Below are 19,362 nucleotides of genomic sequence, written 5' to 3'. Positions count from 1 at the left end.
TCATTACTCATTAATACTTTCAGTGTGTTAGTGAAATGTGATCTTACAACTCCTTTCTTCCACAGTTTTTATAAATTGAATTGCTGTATATAATGTAGCTTTTTTTTTTTTACTCCATCAGAAAAGCTGCTTTTCTCCATATTCACATTTATTCTCTCTGTAGCAGTTCATGTCCCCTTTTAAATTCACTTCCTCCTCAGGACCATACTTGGAGACTTGTCACAGTCTGCCAGACGGCCAAGACAGATGATTTGTGACCCCTTATCTCAAGGCACCAACACAAAGTAGCTGTTTTGCTGTGTTGCATTCGTTTGATAGTAATCTCTGCTCTGCAGGCTCTACAGGGGATGGATTAACAGAACCTGCTCCTGTACAGGTTTTTAAGTAGGAAACTTATGTCGTGAGTTAAAGGATAATGCATTTCAAAGGTGCTAACTTTTTTTTTTTTTGCATTGTTTTTTGTATTGTTTGTTTATTAAAGACAGTGATGTTAATAATAAACTCACTCTGTAGTGCAACCACTGACCACAGCTCTCTCCTCCATCTGGCTAGGTTTCACCATTCAATAATATGACAAAAGGGAAACACAAGTAACCGCATTTCAATTGGTGGTGTGCCTGTCCTTCACTCTTGGATGTTTTTCTTCTTCTTATGACTCAACCCATATCTGCACCACTCTCCATCTGGTCCACTTGTTCCAGATGCAACTGCCAGACTTTTTTCTGGCTGGGCCATCTGGGCAGCTCTCTACTGGCGCTCAATTGAAAGCAAATATAGTGCATTTCTTGTTGGATTGCTCTTTTTTTAATGTGCTGCCTCCCAAAACTTGAACACACGTTCAAACGGATGGCACAGATAAATGGAAAACTGCCGTTTGGGCAGAGTGCTTGCACTCCCTTGTCCTGAAAAAGAGAGGACAGTGTTATGCAAAGAGTTTGATCGTGCATTGCTGGAAACTATTTTTAGAATAAGGTCACTCACTCTCCATATGAATAATGATTTTAACGGGTAAATTTGTTGTCTGTGAACTTGTCTGGCTGGATTTCACATTACATACGTGAAATCAAGCCAAAAAACACCCTTCCTATCTCTCTTTCACTTGCAAGCTTTGTTGTATTTGCAAAACACTATAAACATAAACACCTTGGTGAAAGGCTCGGTTTATTTATTCTTCATTTCCTGAGCAATAAATTTCATCCATCATTTCATATTGTTTTTTCTTTCTTCTTCTTTGGCAGCACTATTAAAAACTCTCTACAAATAGAAAAATATGTCTGTCAACGTATCTAATAAATTCTTTTCTATTCTGCCTTCAAGTAACAAAGAACATGCATTCACAGCATGGTAAGAAGTAGAAAAATAACAACTGAAAATCAAAGATTTACTTTTATGGGGTTTTTTGAACTTCTGAAGATAAACACTTTAGTCATATTAAACATTTGCTGTGATTAGTCAGTGCAGTTATTAAAAGCCACCCACATCTGACAATACTTATACATCAATGCATAAATATACATTCAAGAGGCTGAGACAAAACAAACGCTGCAGTCATCTGTCTATCAAAAACATTTTTGAAAGACTGCTGCAAAAAAGTTCCATCGCTTGTAATAATAAAAATGCCCCTGATACAAAGAGTTAACAAATTAAAGAGGAAACCAACGCAAAATGTAACTGTCAGGTTGTGGGTTGCTATTCATCACTATGAAACCTGCTACCCATAGATCTAATGCAACTTCCAAAAGATTCCCTCATATGGTAGCACAAATGCTCACTCAGGGAACTGCAGATGGCTTTCCCTCCCTGAGTCTGGATCTGGCACAGGTTGTCTTTTTTTTTAATCTATAAAGGAGTTTTTCCTTCCCAGGGTTGCCAAGCGTTTACTCTTAGGAGGTCGTCTGATTGTTGGGGTTGTCTCTGGATTATTGTTGGGCCTTTACTTTACAGCGGTCCCTCACTATAACACATGCGGTCTCGATGTTTCGCTGATTTTTTTTTTGTGTGTGTGCAATTTTGCATGCTTTTTTTTTTTTTATTATTATAACAGGGCATTGTGTTCTGCGTCCTGATTGGCTGTAGACCATTGTCAATCCATCTCCTCCGTGCCATGTTTCCTGTGCAGAACAGAATGTTTTCAGCTTGTCAAATTTACATAAATCTTCGATCGCAAGCAGTGTGACTCTGAAGTGCTGTACTGTATGTTTGAAAGTTTTCTTCCCAACAAACACAATGTCAACGAAACGTTTTGCGCCGTCAAAGGTACCTGCGGTAGCACCCAAAAGGCAGAGGAAGATCCTAACCATCGCACAAAAAGTTGGATTTCTGGACAATGCTAAAGGAAGGTAGAAGTTACCGTATTTTTCGGACCATAAGGCGCACCACATTATGAGGCGCATTAAGCGAAACAAAACAGTCAGATAAGTCAAACTGTACTCAACTCATTCTTTTTGCTTCCTCCACTTCTGTACCATTAATGTTGAATTCTCTCGCTGCTGCTCTGTTCCCATGTTCTAGACCTGAAAACAGGGTTTGATCTTTGTTTTCATTCTATAATACTGGACTTTTTTTTTCTACGAAGGTTTGAACTTAAGGTTTGAATTAAATTTAAAACATCCTCGTATCTGTACAACATTAAAAAGTTTTTGCATCTCTGTGTGTGGAGTGAAGCTGTGGAACAGACTAAGTAAAGATATGAAGCAATGTCCAAGCATGGTGCAGTTTAAAAAGCGGTTTAAGGATATGGTTTTTACAGGGTACAGGGAAAAGGTAGAGATTTGATAGGGTGTTCTTGTCTAATATTTTCATGTGTGTGCGCATGCACGGGTTTGTTGGTATGGGTATATATATATATATATATATATATATATATATATAATTGTAGGTTGTGTATCCTTGAGGTGTTAATGGGGTCATTGAAAATGTGTATATGTGCGTATGTGTGTATATATGTATGTATGGATAGATAGAAACATATATGTGTATATATTTTAAAAAAAAATTACACATAACATATTATGTAATTGCTAGGAGGTATTTCCGTAGTCTATTGATACTAGATAGTGGAAAAGGGGTGGGATTAAATAAGCTTATGCTTCTTCCTGCTCCTTTTTGAACATGGACGTTATTTGGAGTTGTGGTTGCTCGTTTTCCTTTTGTTTGCTTTGTTCATTTGTCTCTTTTAATTCTATTTTTTTTATACTTTTTCAACATGTTCAAAATAAAGATTCAATCAATCAATCAACTTTGAGAGCATTTAAACAAGAGAGAAAAGTGTGAAAACGTTCATGCCTGTCTGAGAAAAGTGTATAAAGGGTGTAGTGAGGGGTTTTACAGCCTTAAAACATCTATAATTATTGTAAAAAAAAAAAAAAAGCTGGCTACTTTGCAGATTTCACCTGTTGCAGGTTATTTTTGGCATTTAACTCCCGCGATAAACGAGGGACCACTGTACAATAACTGTTGACCTGGACAATTTGAAGTGAATTGAGCATCTTTTTGACCTTCATTAAAATATCGTATACAAAACTTCTATTTTTATCTTTTCAACTTTTCTGTTGAACTACTATATTTTTTTACTGGTAGTCATTTAATGGTGGACTATAAAGGGAAGGTTTACTGAGCTGACCACAAATGTAGCAAACAAAAAAGCCTGTTAGAAGCATTCTATTTTTAATAAAGCCAGAAATTTGTGTTTAGATAAATAACACCAACACTATACATAAGAGAGCTTTTTTCCTCTACTCTACAAAGTATTCCTTTTGTTGCTTGAAAAACACCTCCTATACTGTACATGTGCACCACAATGTTTCACTTTGCTTGGGATGGAGTGTAAATGTAGAGTTTGAAATTTAAGTTCCTTTATTTAAACAAATTTCTTTCCCACGCCCAGTCAGTAAAAATGAGTTATTTTAGGTTCACTTTATTATTTATTTATTAGATGTCACACTAACTTTATTTGTCAATGAGCCTTCACTGAGAAATGGCCAATCTTTGGCTGGTCTGGCAGTGATAGATCTTTTTATAGGATTGCCTCTATAGCACTGACAGCTCCTTACCACAGTAGACTCATCATGCCTGGGCCTGGCTGGCAGGTCCCGCACGAGGGAACATATCAACATGAGCATAGGCCTTAATCACCAGTTCTCATCAGGCTGTCAGGCATAACCCCCTCCAAATACCCCCACACCTCTAAAGTAGTCATACTCCTACCTTAGAATATACAGTATCTGTACTGTGTTACTGTACATATTGCTGTATTAATCCCAAAACCTATATTTAAACCTAAAACAACTACAATCACAATTCCCACACTGAGAAAATAAAAAGTGATTTTAATAGTGATCAAATTATATTGTGAGTACATGTTTTACTAAACACACTATACATTGCAATGACAAAATTCATTGCCACTGAAAAAAGACAGATGACTGCATAAAGTCACCAAGTGGTCTAACAGGGAGCAGACAACGCTTTAAAAATAATGACTGCACAGACCACAGTTGATTTTACTTTATTGTCCATTTTTTGCTCCTCTTGGGCTGTGCTGCATTGATTTCAGGTGGCTGAATGATTAAGTGATTGCATTTATCTCCGATGTGCTCCCCAAATGGGAAATCGTATACCTGAGGCACAAATCCCTCAAATAATCTCTCAGCAAAATATTGGGCACTTGCAGCATAAGCTCAAGGTGTACTGTAGTTGGTAAACACACTTGACCAGATAAGATCAGAATCTGGTGTTAAGCCACAGTGTGTGTGTGTGTGTGTGTTTGTGTGTGTGTTTTGTGTGCCAGAGGCAGATGGCAAGAATAATGCTTTTAAAAAAGAAGATTTAGAGAAGCAGAGTGACAGCTCCATGTATAACTGGAAGAATCAGGATGAAAACGGGGAGAAAAAGATGTGATCAGAGGAGAATATATGAGCCAATCAACTGTGGGAAGACAAGCAGAGCAATATAAAGACAGATAAGAAAGAAGTGAGAGGCTTTCATTACAGGAGTCAATATTCAACAATGCAGTGTTTTTTCAGACAGGACAAACTTTACTAAAGAAACATTATATACAAGAAAAACATATGCAACCAAAGGAAGTAAAGCAGACACACAAATGATCTCTTATCACATATTTTATGGCTTTAATAGCTTATATTATCACACACAATGGTATCTCAGCTTAATATACCTGGGACGTTTCTTAAACTTCTGCTTCTTCATTAAAATAATTTTAAAATATTTATATTTTGTTCCTTTTAATCATGAAGTCAGAATGTTTTTGATATACCTTTATTAGTCCCACAAGGGGAAATGTTGTGCTAGCTGAACCGTGCACAAAAATGGGACTCGTTTGGCAGATGAGTTTTGCCCTTCACCTTGACACTGTGAGCAAATTGGAGAACAAGCAGAAATGACAGATGGGCAAAGAAGAGTGTTGTTTCCATCCAGAGGGTGGTATGATTGACCTGGTTCAACACATCCGTACTGCCCAGCCACAGCTCAGATTTTGTCAGTGGTTCAAAAGGGTCTGGCACTGCTGTTTCTGCATTGTGGGAAATGCTGACAACGTTTGATTCTCCTATCTGCATATATTTTAACATTAAGCACACTTGGTTTTGTTTCACATGATTGCAAATTAAACATAGTATATTTTTAAGAAAAATATATAATTATAAAATATATCAAATATATAAACCTCTACATTACATAATAATAAATAACTTCACAGCAGCTGTGCCACGCTAAGCTACCTGATCTAAGAATATAATGAAGGGAAATTACAATTTATTTTTCACTTGGAGCCCAAATGTGGGCTCAAAGGGAATCCTATTTTATGCTAAAATTCACAGAGTTAAATATTAACAAATACCTTCTCACTGGATTGATTTTAAACCCATAGATCAATGGTGCATGATCTTTTTTCCAAGTAATAAGCCAGCCCAATAATAACATTTTCTATGAAGGGCAAATCTAACACATGTTTTATTCCTTTGATCTGTGCTTTGATTCAGGGACCACGGACAAATATCTCTAAAAGCTTCAAGTAACTTGCCTTACTTCATGTTAATAATCAAAACTGGCATTGCTGCAGACAGTGTTGCCAACTTAGCAACTTTGTCGCTATATTTAGCGAGTTTTCAGACCCCTTAGCGACTTTTTCTCTAAAAAAAAGTTGCTAAAATAAGACGTGAAAGCGCGGTTCGCTTTTACTCTCAACAAGCAGCGGGTGCTGTAACGCAGTCAGTTCTTCTTTTACTCTTTTACTCTTATGCTGTTTTGTGGATCACAAGGTTTAAAACTACTTATAAACACACACACACAAAGTAACTCCACCAGAGTGCCTATTTCGGGTCACTTTTGCCGGTCCAAGCCCGGGTAAAGGAGCAGGGTTGGAATTGTGACATTAAAAAAAACAATAATTGCTAAAAGAAATTAAATTTGTAGTCCTAAATAAACTCTAAATGCATTTAGGACGTTTTTTACTCACTTTATGTCTCTTCCACGATGTTATTTCTCTTATTTCCAACAACATAGGTTACAATTAGATTAGCATGACCAATTATGCAAATTAGGCGATTACGTCATTTAGCGTCTTCTAGCGACTTTTAGGACAACCAATAGCGATTTTCCTTACTGAGGAGTTGGCAACACTGGCTGCAGAACAAATGCAGGTAATGCACCGACAAGTGTAAAACTTTCCAATTAGCCTCCTGGGACCCTATTTCCTCACATGCGATGTGTCATTTTTGTCTTTTCTGCACCTTATAATTCATTCTGCTTAAAAAGTGTTTTATACTTTAATACCTACCACAGAACCAAGGCCGCCAGAGCTTGCTTTATATTTTTACATATTTTACAACTGTTATAGCCCACATTTTAATAATATGTATGCATTAAGTCCATAGTAACGACATAAATTGCAAAAAAGTGCAATAAACTACAAAAAAATTGAAAATTGTTTTTGTTTTTTTTACATATATTTCTACTTGGAGAAATTTAAGAGGTTTATCCCTCAAAACGTTAAATACAAAAAACTTGCAAAAAATAGTTTACAACAACAGGAAATTTATTTTGAGTGACTTCATAGTTTTATTTTTGAGATACACCAATTTTTATATACTGCAGAAAAAACAATCGTTCGCACTGACGTCTATTTCAATGTGGGAAGTGTCATATACGCAAAAAAAATTATTGCGCTAGCTTACACGGTTCCGGTTCTACAGGGATTTAAAAATAGTTACGCAAAACGGAGCGTGCCGCTCTGACCGGCTTTAAAGGGTTAAACAGCAGTTACTGTTTATAACTGTAGTATGATGTAAATAAACTCACTGTTTCCTTGTTCAGACATGACGCTTAGTTTTCTACTTCTAGTTCCAACTCAAAATAATTAGCATTTTACTTGTTGAAATATAAATTGTTAACAAATGTCTTGCTATAAAATATAATTGTTTGCAATATTTATGCGTGCTGGAATAAAATGTTTAGGATCTGTGTATTTCATCATGCTAAATATTGTTTATTTTACTTGAATCTTTTCATGTTTACCTATGAATTTTCTCCACATGTCACACACACACCTGTTATGTATTCAACTCTGTATGCATGTATTCTTATCCCTGTTAGGTGGTGTCCACAAGCATCATGTGCTAATACAATGCTGACATTGCTTATTAAACAAGAGCACGAGTCATGCTTGTTTGATTAACATCAATACAAATTCTCCCTCTCATCTGCCTATCTAAAGCTATGGCCACACAGTGTTTTCTCCTTCAATTTGAATCTCAATGCTCACTCCTTTCCACACGGCGGCATCTTTAATAAAGGCTGCTGCTTGTCGGCGAGGGTGTCCTGTCTCTAGTGAGATGGTTAATAAAGCAGAGATGTTCTGCCCACATCCACAGGCTTTGAAAGGGAGGGGTGGGAGGAGGGGTGAAGACTATTATTCAGTCAAGAAAAACACGGGGGCTTTACATACAAGCACCACTGTGCAGAAGCAGTGGTGAACTTTTCTTCTTGTTCTTTTTAATGTGTTTTTCTCTTCCAGAATCTAATAGCTTCCCTGGACCCAGACAGCTTCACGTTAATTGGCCAAGGAGGCGATGCCAAGGCTATTCTACTCATGTCCTCTGGCGCTGCCACCGCCAACTCAATATAGACCTTGAAGTTCACTCTTATTCTCTGTGTCTGCCTGTTTCTCTCTTTCTCCTTCATGTTATTTTCCCTTTCTTTTTTCCCTTTATCCTTGCATACCTCCCCAGTCTTTGCATGGGTGATTGTTTGTTTGTTTCTCTCTCTTTCACAAACACACACACACACACACAGCCTTTCTCCTTTCATTGATTCCACTTATTTTTCTCGTCATTGTCCCCATCCTCCTGATGTTTTCCCACTCTCTCTTGCTCTCTCTCACCATGTCTTTATCTAACTCTTTCTCTCTCTCCTGGTCATTCTCTCTCTGCCCACCCCACCTGCTTTGTCGGAAGCATATAAAGGAGGAGCTTTAAGTCACAGCTAATTTGGACATTGCCCAGTGGGACTCATACCAAGGCCAGCTCAGCAGGATATCAACACTAGAGGTACCCCGCGGGCCTCTTCTTCCGTTCTCCCCATACATGCACGCATGAAGGAGTAAAGTTTTTGGCCTTATGTGTCGGACACCATAAATGTTGGATTGCATTCCCTTTCTTGTACTTTGCCCACTGATAGTCTTTATGTTTGTGGAAGGGGAATTTTACAAGGAGAACATCCTTGTCTTCTATTACTTCATGTTTTGTCTTGCTTCAGTGTGGGTATCCCACCAGCACTACTTTGACTGCAGCCTTTATAACTTGCATCACCTGTTATTTGAAAAGGATATATTGGACGGTTACAAGTAACAACAGCTCTGACTCTGGTCATGTCCAGTCATTGCAGAGTTATGGTTCAATCCAGGGTTGTTCAACATACAAAAGTGTCCTCGGTCAAGCTGTTTCAACACAGTTCCTTGTAAGGAAGGTCACCTGCCACTGGTGGCTGGGCATGTGTGCGAATGAGAAACATATTGCACCACAGAATTGCTAAAATAAAAATGTACTGTTTAACTTTAACATTACATGTAAAAAAAATGTGAAACAAAGCCCTTAACTAAGCATGCAAGAGGCAGAAGAGAAATGGAGCTGGTTCTGTCGTGGTTCACTACTTTAACACCATATGTTCAACAAAATTCACAGACGCAGATAAATGGCACAAAAATATGAGCATTGGTATGTTGCAGTGGGGGAGCTTTAGATGCGAGCACTTCGTGTTGTTCTTTCTCAAACCCTTCCCGTGCCGACCACTGTGTGAGATAAGAAATGAAGTCAAAGATACTAAAAACCGAACATGACAAATATCTGCAGTTTCTGGAAATTTAAATCAATCAATTTAATGACATTCCAAAGTATCCACAATAACGTATGTGATTTAATTTTTTTTCCCCATATGCAGTGTTATCCTAATCCCGTCTCATATAGAGTACAGTATTGTGTTCCTGGATTATTTTTATGACAGATTTAAGCACATTTATACATGCAATTGGTATTTTTTGCACACTCTATTAGTAAAAAAACTATTTTTGATTCAGTATTGTAATTGCCTATGTTAACCTGCCTCATGATGTCATGAGGAAATTAAAAAACAAAGACCCTTTGGCCGGACTTTTAATGATTCTTCAGATGAAGTCTGGGCCATTCATTTCATAAGTGACCCCAAGGTTGTCAGAACTCTGTGAGGAGACAAACCAAAGACTCTAAGGAGCCACAATTTCTTGACATTTTTAAAAAGTGACTTTGAGCAATAGTTCTTAAGGCTTTCTCAAGGCCTACTTTTTGCTCCTTCCAATCCTTGTACCTGACCATTTTTTGTGTGTCTGTGTGTGTGTGTGTTAAGCCACTTAACATTGACCCAAGAATCATTCAAACAGGCTCTTTGTGTGATTCTAAAATATGATATGAATGATAAATGTAAAATAGGGTTATGAGCTTGAAAAATCATGTTTTAATTTCACACCACAATACAAATGAGGACACCACCAACACAGCCAAAAAATGTGCCACTGTCCTAATATTTCTTGCACAACTCACCCATTGTGTGCCTCTCAACTTTTGTAATGTCTCTTGAAATGGTAAGAGGGGTTGACAGCTCATTCGCCTTAAAAAAAAATAAAATATATATATATATATATATATATATATAAACATGTCAGTTGGTGTCAGCAGTTGCTCAAAGTCTAGCATCCCTGTGGAGCACAGAGTAATTCAGTCCATCTATTTTGAAACAGTGCAACACTTAGCTTAGTCACAAGCCTGAGCAAAGGCAGACACAGTGCAGAAAGACGTCTATCGATCAGAGACAGGCTGTCAGATGTTTGAGGGAGAGGTTCACTGGAAATCGCCTCTAACGAGCTCTGCTTTCCTCCCACTGCAGCTTTTGATTCATTGGCGTCGGGAAGAGAGAGAAAGACGTAAGAGATGTGCTATGGTAAATGTGCGGTTTAGTGTCACAATCAATGAAAATAGCAGCAGCACTCTCTTCTCAGACAAACCCGAACACACACCCTTTACCCAAGCAAAATCGTTTTTGGAGTAGAAGCAATAGAGAGGCAAGTGTATTGAGATCTAATCAAATATCCTAACACAGTGTATTGATCAGAATTTCAAGGCAGAATTAACCAGTGTTCCCCCCTTGTTTGTTCAATATCTGAGAAGAAAACAAATGTTCAGAATGAGCCGAGTGAGCAAAAGGACAAAGAAATTACCATACACAAGAGAAAGTATCTCGTCGCAGTGTTGAAAATTCACCTTTTCAGATATAAAAATGAACGTGAAAAACAAAGAAAAAAGTTTTATTTGAGCAATGAATGCAATCAAGAGCAAATTTCCCCCGCGTGTTAATAACATTGTAATTAAATGAATCTACTATTGTAAAAATTATAATCTGTTATTCAATGTCAATTAAATTAGAGCAGGAAAAGAATTATACATGTTTTTAAGATCTTTTCATTAATCACCTAGAGAAACAAGAGGATTTGATAACTGGCATAACACAAAAGAAATGTTTTGTCTCTGTTAATGCGCATCTTTTTACAGTTACCCTTCATAAATATTCGCCATTTAAAAGGCTTTTCTGACATATATGTTTGCTGGATTGTCACTGAAAAAAGCCCTCAACAAAACAGTCACATGACAAATCCTTAATGAAAACAATCATTAGTAGTTTGAGTCAATTATGAGCACATTAATTGTAAAAAAGCTAGAAGTTAAAATTGGCTGTTTTCACTACACTTGTGTGTCTCTGTGTGATAAATGGCATCTCCCATTTAACACTATTTGTATTTGCCATCTTCTTCGATCCATCTATAAACTCTCCCACACTGCAAGCTCAGTTAGACTAGTGAGTGGTTTGCTTAGATGCTCCAGAGGGGACATGGATGTGTCAGGGAGGAGGACAGACCTCTAATTAGTTGGCTTCTTTCTCTTGGGAAGGGAGTGTCTCTAAGACGCTGTCCCTGCTTCCTAATGAGCGCATTGGAGACCAGTGAGACAAACCCTCGCTAGGTAGACCAGCAGTGCAGATTTCTGCCTAAAGTACACTTAAAGTACCTCAAACTGTTTGTCCCTAAAGGTCTTACTTCTTTTTTTCTGTCATTCACTTTCTTTGTCTCCTTCTTTCACTCTGTAAAGCTTGACCCCCACCCCCACTACTCTCAAACAACAACAAGCTACTCTTTTTCTCAGGAGACTATAACACACATAGGTGAGTGCGCACACACAAAATCAACGCCCAGGTATTGGAGACAATCGCACTCTACAATGCCCCATTATTGCTGCGGTGTGCTAAGCAAAGCATCAATACACAGCTCCTTAAGCTCCTAGAAAGGAGGTTTTAATCTGAAGCAATAAGACCACTGAAGATAATAAATTACTTGAGAGTCTGAACATACTTGCACAGGCGATTACCTTCTCAGTTTGTGGGAGAGCAGCAGGATCATCTGTTGACTTGCACAAGGGAAGAAGTCTGCGGAGAGAAATAATTCACACCACCCTCCCACTTCCTACCCCCCATACAAGAGATAGCTTAGTGGGCTGTGTTATGTTGGGGTTTGATTAAAGAATCCTCTCATTAAAAGGTTCCCTCCAGTTACTAATCAAAGCAGAGTCGATATCTGAGAATTAGCTCGCCAAACACTCTTGCCCCGCTGTTTTCACTCTCCTTCCTGCTTTTGCTTACTCTCTCTCTTTTTCTCTGTTCATCCATTTCCTTCTCTATTCTTCTGCCCAATTTTATCTGCATTTTTGTCCCTCCTTTAACCTCACAGGCTCTTCCATCTTCTTTATCTCCCCTTTCTTTTCCTTCCCGTTAAATATCCAGTCTTCTTCTCTGTCCACCCATTCTGCATCTGTCCTTTTATTGCTGGCAAATTAACTGAGAGACGGAAGTCCAGTGATGTCAGTCAGCTGTATTCTACGTATATCTTTAGAGACAGGAGTCAACCAGCCAAGGAGTTACACGTTATTTTGCTTTAAATGTTATACACTGAAAGTATTGCTCTTGAGTTTGGTCGATTACACTCTATGGTTTAAGGCTGTTCAGACAAACAACAGTTTAGTAAAAACCAACCCGAAAGCATCAGTCATTTTGGGGCAAGTGCCCTAAAAAGAATTGTTTATGTTCAAATAACTGTGCAGTTCAGCACCCCAGTAATTACAATGGGAGCAGGTCACATAATACACTAATGACATGCAGTGTTTGCAGGGGTAGATTGGAGAGATGCCCAAAAAATGGGCTTGACAGACTGTTGATTGGAAATTGAGCTGATTCTTATTTAGTTCTTACCTTCTGGTTGGAGGTTGTGTGATTGCATGATGTACAAAAGTGTACCTCTGTACTTTTTCAGATCAAAACATCCTGGCAGAATCCATGAATGTGCAGTCACATTCATTTTTGTCACTGATGTTTTGATTAATTGCAAATATATGCCAGTATGAAAAACTTGCATACATACTTGGAAAATATATTTGATGGCTTATGAGCGGCTGGTACAGTGAAAGTATTTTTTTTCTGCATTGAAAGTAGCATGAGAATATACATGAACGTCTTTTTAGGGTTGGTGTAGTTTAGTTGACTGATAATACAATAATCCATACTCTATTTCCCACATAGCCAAAGAACACCACATTTGACAAAAATTAGATTTAAATGGCAGAACTCATGTGGCTCCCTTTATGCTTTATCTTTATCGATCTATCACTGCTTGACCTTTCTTGTGTATTCAACAAAGCATTTTAAAGGTTTCCGTAAAAATCCATGCACTCTCTTTTGTATGATCACGCGGTTCACTAACCACTGAACACAGGGCAGCTTGGCTCCCACCAGAATCTCTGTCATACCTCCTCTGTCTTTTACCCATTTTGTATGAGTGTTAGATCCTCTCTCAGCCTGTCCCAGACACAGGAGGTGGAGTGGCATCAACAAAGAGACTCTGCTTCTGTGGACTGATCTCTGCGTCCTTTTGAGTTGACACCGTTTTCACGAGCTGTGTAAAAAGCTACAAAGGTTTTCTGCCTCACACTCTGTTGGCTAATTGCATCAAAGCATTTGGAGTCTGTTGTCTCACCCCCTGTGTTTGTACAAGCATCAAAAGGAAAGAGCTTCAGCATGTGGAACCTGTGCCAGATATCATCTATCCAGCACGGAGGGACACAAGAATGCATAAACCACGAGAGCGTGACGGTGGCATTTGTTTGTCTCGACCTGTACAACAAACACAACCTGACAGGAAATTTAGAAATTCTACATCTCTCTCTCCCAATAATGAAGGAAACCGTATGGCACAGTCTGCCTAAGACAGAGCGAGAGAGGTGTGAAGAATGTGAATTGAAGACGACAAGAATGAAGGATAATAGTGGCGAAAAAAGAGAAATTAAGAATATTTTCTATAGCAGGCTTGCAGTTGATTAGACAGTGTATGAAAGGGACTCCTTGCAAACTGACATGGGATTCATGCAGGTTGTGTTTGTCTGCACGGGCCTTCATGTGATTCTGTTTTCATACCCATGACTTAGTATGATAACGTGCATACATTCTGCACAAATGCATGACTGTGCATAGAATGAGAATCCATACACTGCACGGTTTTTCCTCTGCACACTGTGTTTGTGTATGACAGCAGGGTGGGCAACACAGAGCAGGGCGGGCAACACAGAGCAGGGCTTTGTTGAAGCTAAAATGCTGGCGGTGTCTGTTCATTCAGCCATGTGACATGATTTATGTGTGAGATACAGAGTGTAAATGTCCTGCCTGTGACCAGCAGACCAAACAACAGACCAAACCTGAAGATGAACAAAACTGATTATACTGTGTTTTCCACCTCACTCATATTTCCTACCACTCTCCCTCTATCTCTCTCTCTGATACCATGTCTCTTTAGCTCTGTTTTTTTTCCCCATCACCCTATCTTTGTTTGACCTGAGATCCCTCACTGCCCATGCCGTGATTTTCTTCACCCATACGCAAGAAAACTTGGTTAGATGTGCTCAGCCTCTGGGTATGCTAAGCTACAGTCACAGTCATTGACACCACTGTTTTTAGAAGTTGCACATGTGCAGTGTTGCATTGCCTGGTAATGTGTTTTAAATATGTGTAAATAACATAAGATATATAACAGTTACGCTGCTGTTAATGTGACAAAATGATAGAAAAAGAAAGAAGAAGGTCAGAAGTGCAGAGTGAGCAACGATCTTGATGTTATGCACAGTTTCTCTGTTCTTTTGGTGTAGACAGCAATGAAATGACAGAGCTAAAAGTGCACAATCATCAAGTATTAACTAGATTTTACACAATGTAGTTAATAATCATTGTTAGTAACTTTTTAAGAGTTTTATTATCTTGGAACGAACATACATCATCAGTAAAAAGTAACAAATAGTGTTATACCACATAATTCTTAATCTGCTCTCTATATGTATCCCTTTTGTTTCAGAAGAAATAAGTACTATTAGACTTTGTTATAATTAAAATAATAATGATAAATCAAATTATATAAATTGAATAATGGCAAATTTGTGGTATACCACAAACATTTTGAGAATTAATGCGCCATTAATTAAAGATTATCAATACAGCAATATATTTAATCTTGAATTGGGGCAGCTCAGCCATCTGTAATACCAAGTGTAATGGCATTTTCCTGCATGACACTAACTATAATTTTAATGCAACTGTCAAAAAAAAAAATCTAATATTAAATGATTCTGCAAATGTCTGCACCAGGCAGCAGCAGAGCAGTCATACATATGGAGAGATGGTGGTTATGGTAAATAAAATGTGGTTAATGACAGATTTACTGCAGGTTTACTGTGGTACTGTAAATAAAGTGGCAAATATCAATAGCTATAGTGAATGGTGCAATATGTCCTGCACTGTAAATCTTAAGGTGCGGAGGAACTTTGCAACAGTCGGTTGGCTCTTTAAAAGGGTTTTTCTTTGATAAATTGCTTTAAACAGGTTATAAACAGGTGCTTTTTGGGGGGGGTTTTTGGCTGGGGTGGTCATTTTTTCTCATCAAATTTGGCAGTGAACATCAGTATTATGTGCTGACTTACTTAGACTTAGATCCTCCCGCGCCGATCGGCGCATCGGGCGACAAGGGAATGCCATCGAACTCGCCCTATCGCGGCAGTTGTTGCTTCATCCCATGACAGTTCGACTGAAGGTAAATCTTCAAGGAAAGTCCTCCTCCCGCACGGCGATATACTTCTTCCGCCATCGAAGACAACGTTATTGGAAGACGTCAAGATGGCGGTTGATCTTTGCAGTTGATTTCCAAGTCTCCGCTGCATACAGTGCCTTCGGTATAACAATGGTCTTCAGGAGCCGCAACTTGGTTGATAAAGGCAGCGCGGTGGTCATCCATATAGGTCGTAGTCGTTGAAAGGCTGCCCATGCTTTCCCAATTCTGCACTTAACGTCATGCTCCACGTCCCCGTCACTGCTAAAAGTGCAACCCAGGTACATGAACCTGTCCACCTCTTCTAGCTGCTGCTGCTCCTTCACAGTAACCACTGTGTTTGATGGTGTAGCGTAACCAACTCGCATAATCTTCGAGTTCTCACCGCTGATCCTGAGTCCTATCGGTGCTGCTTCGCTTTCCAAAGATGAGGTTGTTTTCTGAAGAGCCCAGAGTGTTGGTGCAAGTAAGGCTATGTCGTACGCAAAGTCCAAATCTGTGAACTGTTGCAGGGGATCACGTCCGACATGGTCAATGGCGATGTGCCATTGACCATGTCATAATGTTGTATTATGTGCTGAATAGTATGTAAAGGCCCTTGTTATATTTGTAAGACTAAGATGTGTTAGGTGACGGCTGTGTGCGGACAGGGATAGGACCCAAGATGCACACTCCAGAGACAAACTTAAACCAAAACAGCTTTAATGCTGAACACAAACATAACATAACTGGAAAAAACTCAAAATAAACTAACACCTGTGGACTGGCAAAACACACAGCAAAATAAACGGTAGATCACGACATGGACACAGAGAAACACAGGGCTTAAATACACAGAGGGAGCAATCAGGGAATGAGTAACAGGAGGGAAACACAGCTGGGGCAAATCAGGCCTAACGAGACCAGGGGAAGCAAAACCAGACACATTAACATCAGACATGGACTTCCAAAGTAAAACAGGAAACATAACACAGACTCACAGGCAAGCACTAAAACAAAGGGAAGAGAGACGTGGGACCAGGGCAGACACAGACACTGACTGGACGTGGAAATACAGCAGACAGGGGAGACAGCAACAAAAGGAACACAGACAGAAAACCAAAACACTAAAACTCTAACCAAACCCCACCCAGAGGACCTTAACTTAAGAAAAACCCGTAAAGCAAAGCTAGAATATAAAGAAATAACAAAAATTAAAAAAAAAAAATGCATATATCAATCACCTGGGTCACCTGCTGAGAAAGAAAAAAGAAAACAAGCAGAAGAGAACAAGAATAATAGAATAAACAATATCACAATGATATATGGGAATATGACAGTAAATACTAAATATTAAACATTATTGTGCAGCACATAAGATCAACAGAACACAGTGTGCTTTGAGGTAGGAGCCAAAAAGGGTGTAGTTTGTGGGTGTGATCACCCGTGTGTACACCTGTGAGCATGGACGCGCTTGTTTTTTTTTTTTTTAAGGTTCCTTCATCTAACGATCTGCTAGGGAGTGTGGGGGGCCATAGCCCCGTCCTTCAGGGTATGAAGCAGGTATGGAGGAGATCAAAACTCCAGACATCCAGAGGCCCCCAGAACACAAGAGACCAAGGAAGACCAACAGAGGGGCAGCCGCGCCACTGTCCCAGTAAGAGCTGAGGAGAGTCCCAGATGAGGGCTCATTCAGCAGCCGCGGAGCAGAAGCCAGGGGGAGTTGCAGTGACGCGCCCGTGAGCTCCGCCGGCAGCCAGCCGTGCCTGAGTGACCGAGCCCCAGGCCGAGAGGCCGGGGGCACCCCACCTCCGAAGTGGCCCGAGCGAGCCCCAGGCTCCAGGCCCCGATAAGCGGCCGCCAAGGAGTGAGCCGGTGTGTACCCGGACGCCCATCCCCAGACACAAAGAACCACCAACACACCGACACCTGAGGGAGTCCGCCACTGGCAGGGGAAGTGGTGGTGGGTGGAGATAGGCCTCCCAACCTTGGAGGGCCTGAGATGTCCCCAGAGAGGTGGCGTCTGATACCCAACCTGACATATAGACACAGACATACAGGCACACACAGACACAAACATCCATTCCCACCCCCATGCTCTCATATGCACTTACTCCACACTCAACCAACGTGGAGACATACATAAAGAGACGCTGTACACACGATCACACTTCCCAAGCGTACTCTACGAACCGGGTCTAGGTACCCTTGCCCCTGGAGGGGGGGGAACTGCACCCAGACCCAGGTGGTGTTACCCTGGGTCTGGGTGGTGTTACCCTGGGTGGTGTTACCCTGGTGTTACCCAGGTGGTGTTACCCTGGGTAACACCACCTGAGTCCATGAGAAAAGATTCATTCTCATATCTGGAGGAATAAATATATTTCAATAAATATTAACGTTAGCCCGCGACTTTGTTCCAGTTTTGAATTTTGGCCCACTGTGTATTTGAGTTTGACACCCCTGATGTAGAGGTTGCAGGTGGAGCCGGTGGTGGTTGAATGGCCGCACACGAACCGTCAGCAGACACTGGAATGTGCTGGTTGGGTCCTCCCGGACCCCCAGCCGACGAGGCAAGAGGCTGAACGGGCCCCTCGGACCCTCCAGCGGAGACAGGAGGCTGAACAGGCCCCTCGGACCCTCCAGCAGAACCAGTTTGCAGAACAGATGAAGTGGGTGTGATGTCAGAATGTCCAGAGTCAGAATGCTCAACAGTTCTGTTGTGGCGGCGGCCTTCGGGATGAGGAAACAGGAACCGGTGGAGAAAAAGAGACCTCCTCCTCATCCTCTGACCACAGGAAAAAGGCAGGTGAACGAGAACCCAGCTGGTGTGGGGAGGGAGAGGAAGTCCGTAGCAATGTTGAGACAGAAGGAGAGTGTGTGTTGTCCTGGGGTAACGGTGGGGAAGATGTAGAGAGTGAGAGAGCAAGCTCACCAGCCATGACTTGCTCTCTCCAGGCAGTAATGGTGTCGTCCAATTTAGTGTCCTTAGCAAACTGAGACAGCTGAGGGTTATGGCGAATGATGGCATCCACTGCATTCAGCCCGACTGCCATAGTCCGTAGATCCTGTGACTGGGCAATGCGGTCGAGCAGACTCACCATCCGCCTCATCTCGCTGTTGAACTCCGAGGAAAAGGAGTCTGCAGGATCCATGTTCTGGTCGCGATCTTCTGTTAGGTGACGGCTGTGTGCAGACAGGGATAGGACCCAAGATGCAGACTCCAGAGACAAACTTAAACCAAAACAGCTTTAATGCTGAACGCAAACATAACATAACTGGAAAAAACTCAAAATACACAGCAAAATAAACGGTAGATCACGACATGGACACAGAGAAACACAGGGCTTAAATACACAGAGGGAGCAATCAGGGAATGAGTAACAGGAGGGAAACACAGCTGGGTCAAATCAGGCCTAACGAGACCAGGGGAAGCAAAACCAGACACATTAACATCAGACATGGACTTCCAAAGTAAAACAGGAAACATAACACAGACTCACAGGCAAGCACTAAAACAAAGGGAAGAGAGACGTGGGACCAGGGCAGACACAGACACTGACTGGACGTGGAAATACAGCAGACAGGGGAGACAGCAACAAAGGAACACAGACAGAAAACCAAAACACTAAAACTCTAACCAAACCCCACCC

Source organism: Aulonocara sp. 'chitande type north' Nkhata Bay, linkage group LG1, assembly GCF_057382095.1.
Source record: "Aulonocara sp. 'chitande type north' Nkhata Bay isolate Kocher_YH1m ecotype deep benthic linkage group LG1, A_spYH_male_GT1.1, whole genome shotgun sequence".
NCBI lineage: Eukaryota > Metazoa > Chordata > Actinopteri > Cichliformes > Cichlidae > Aulonocara > Aulonocara sp. 'chitande type north' Nkhata Bay.
This window is presented reverse-complemented; position numbering follows the sequence as displayed.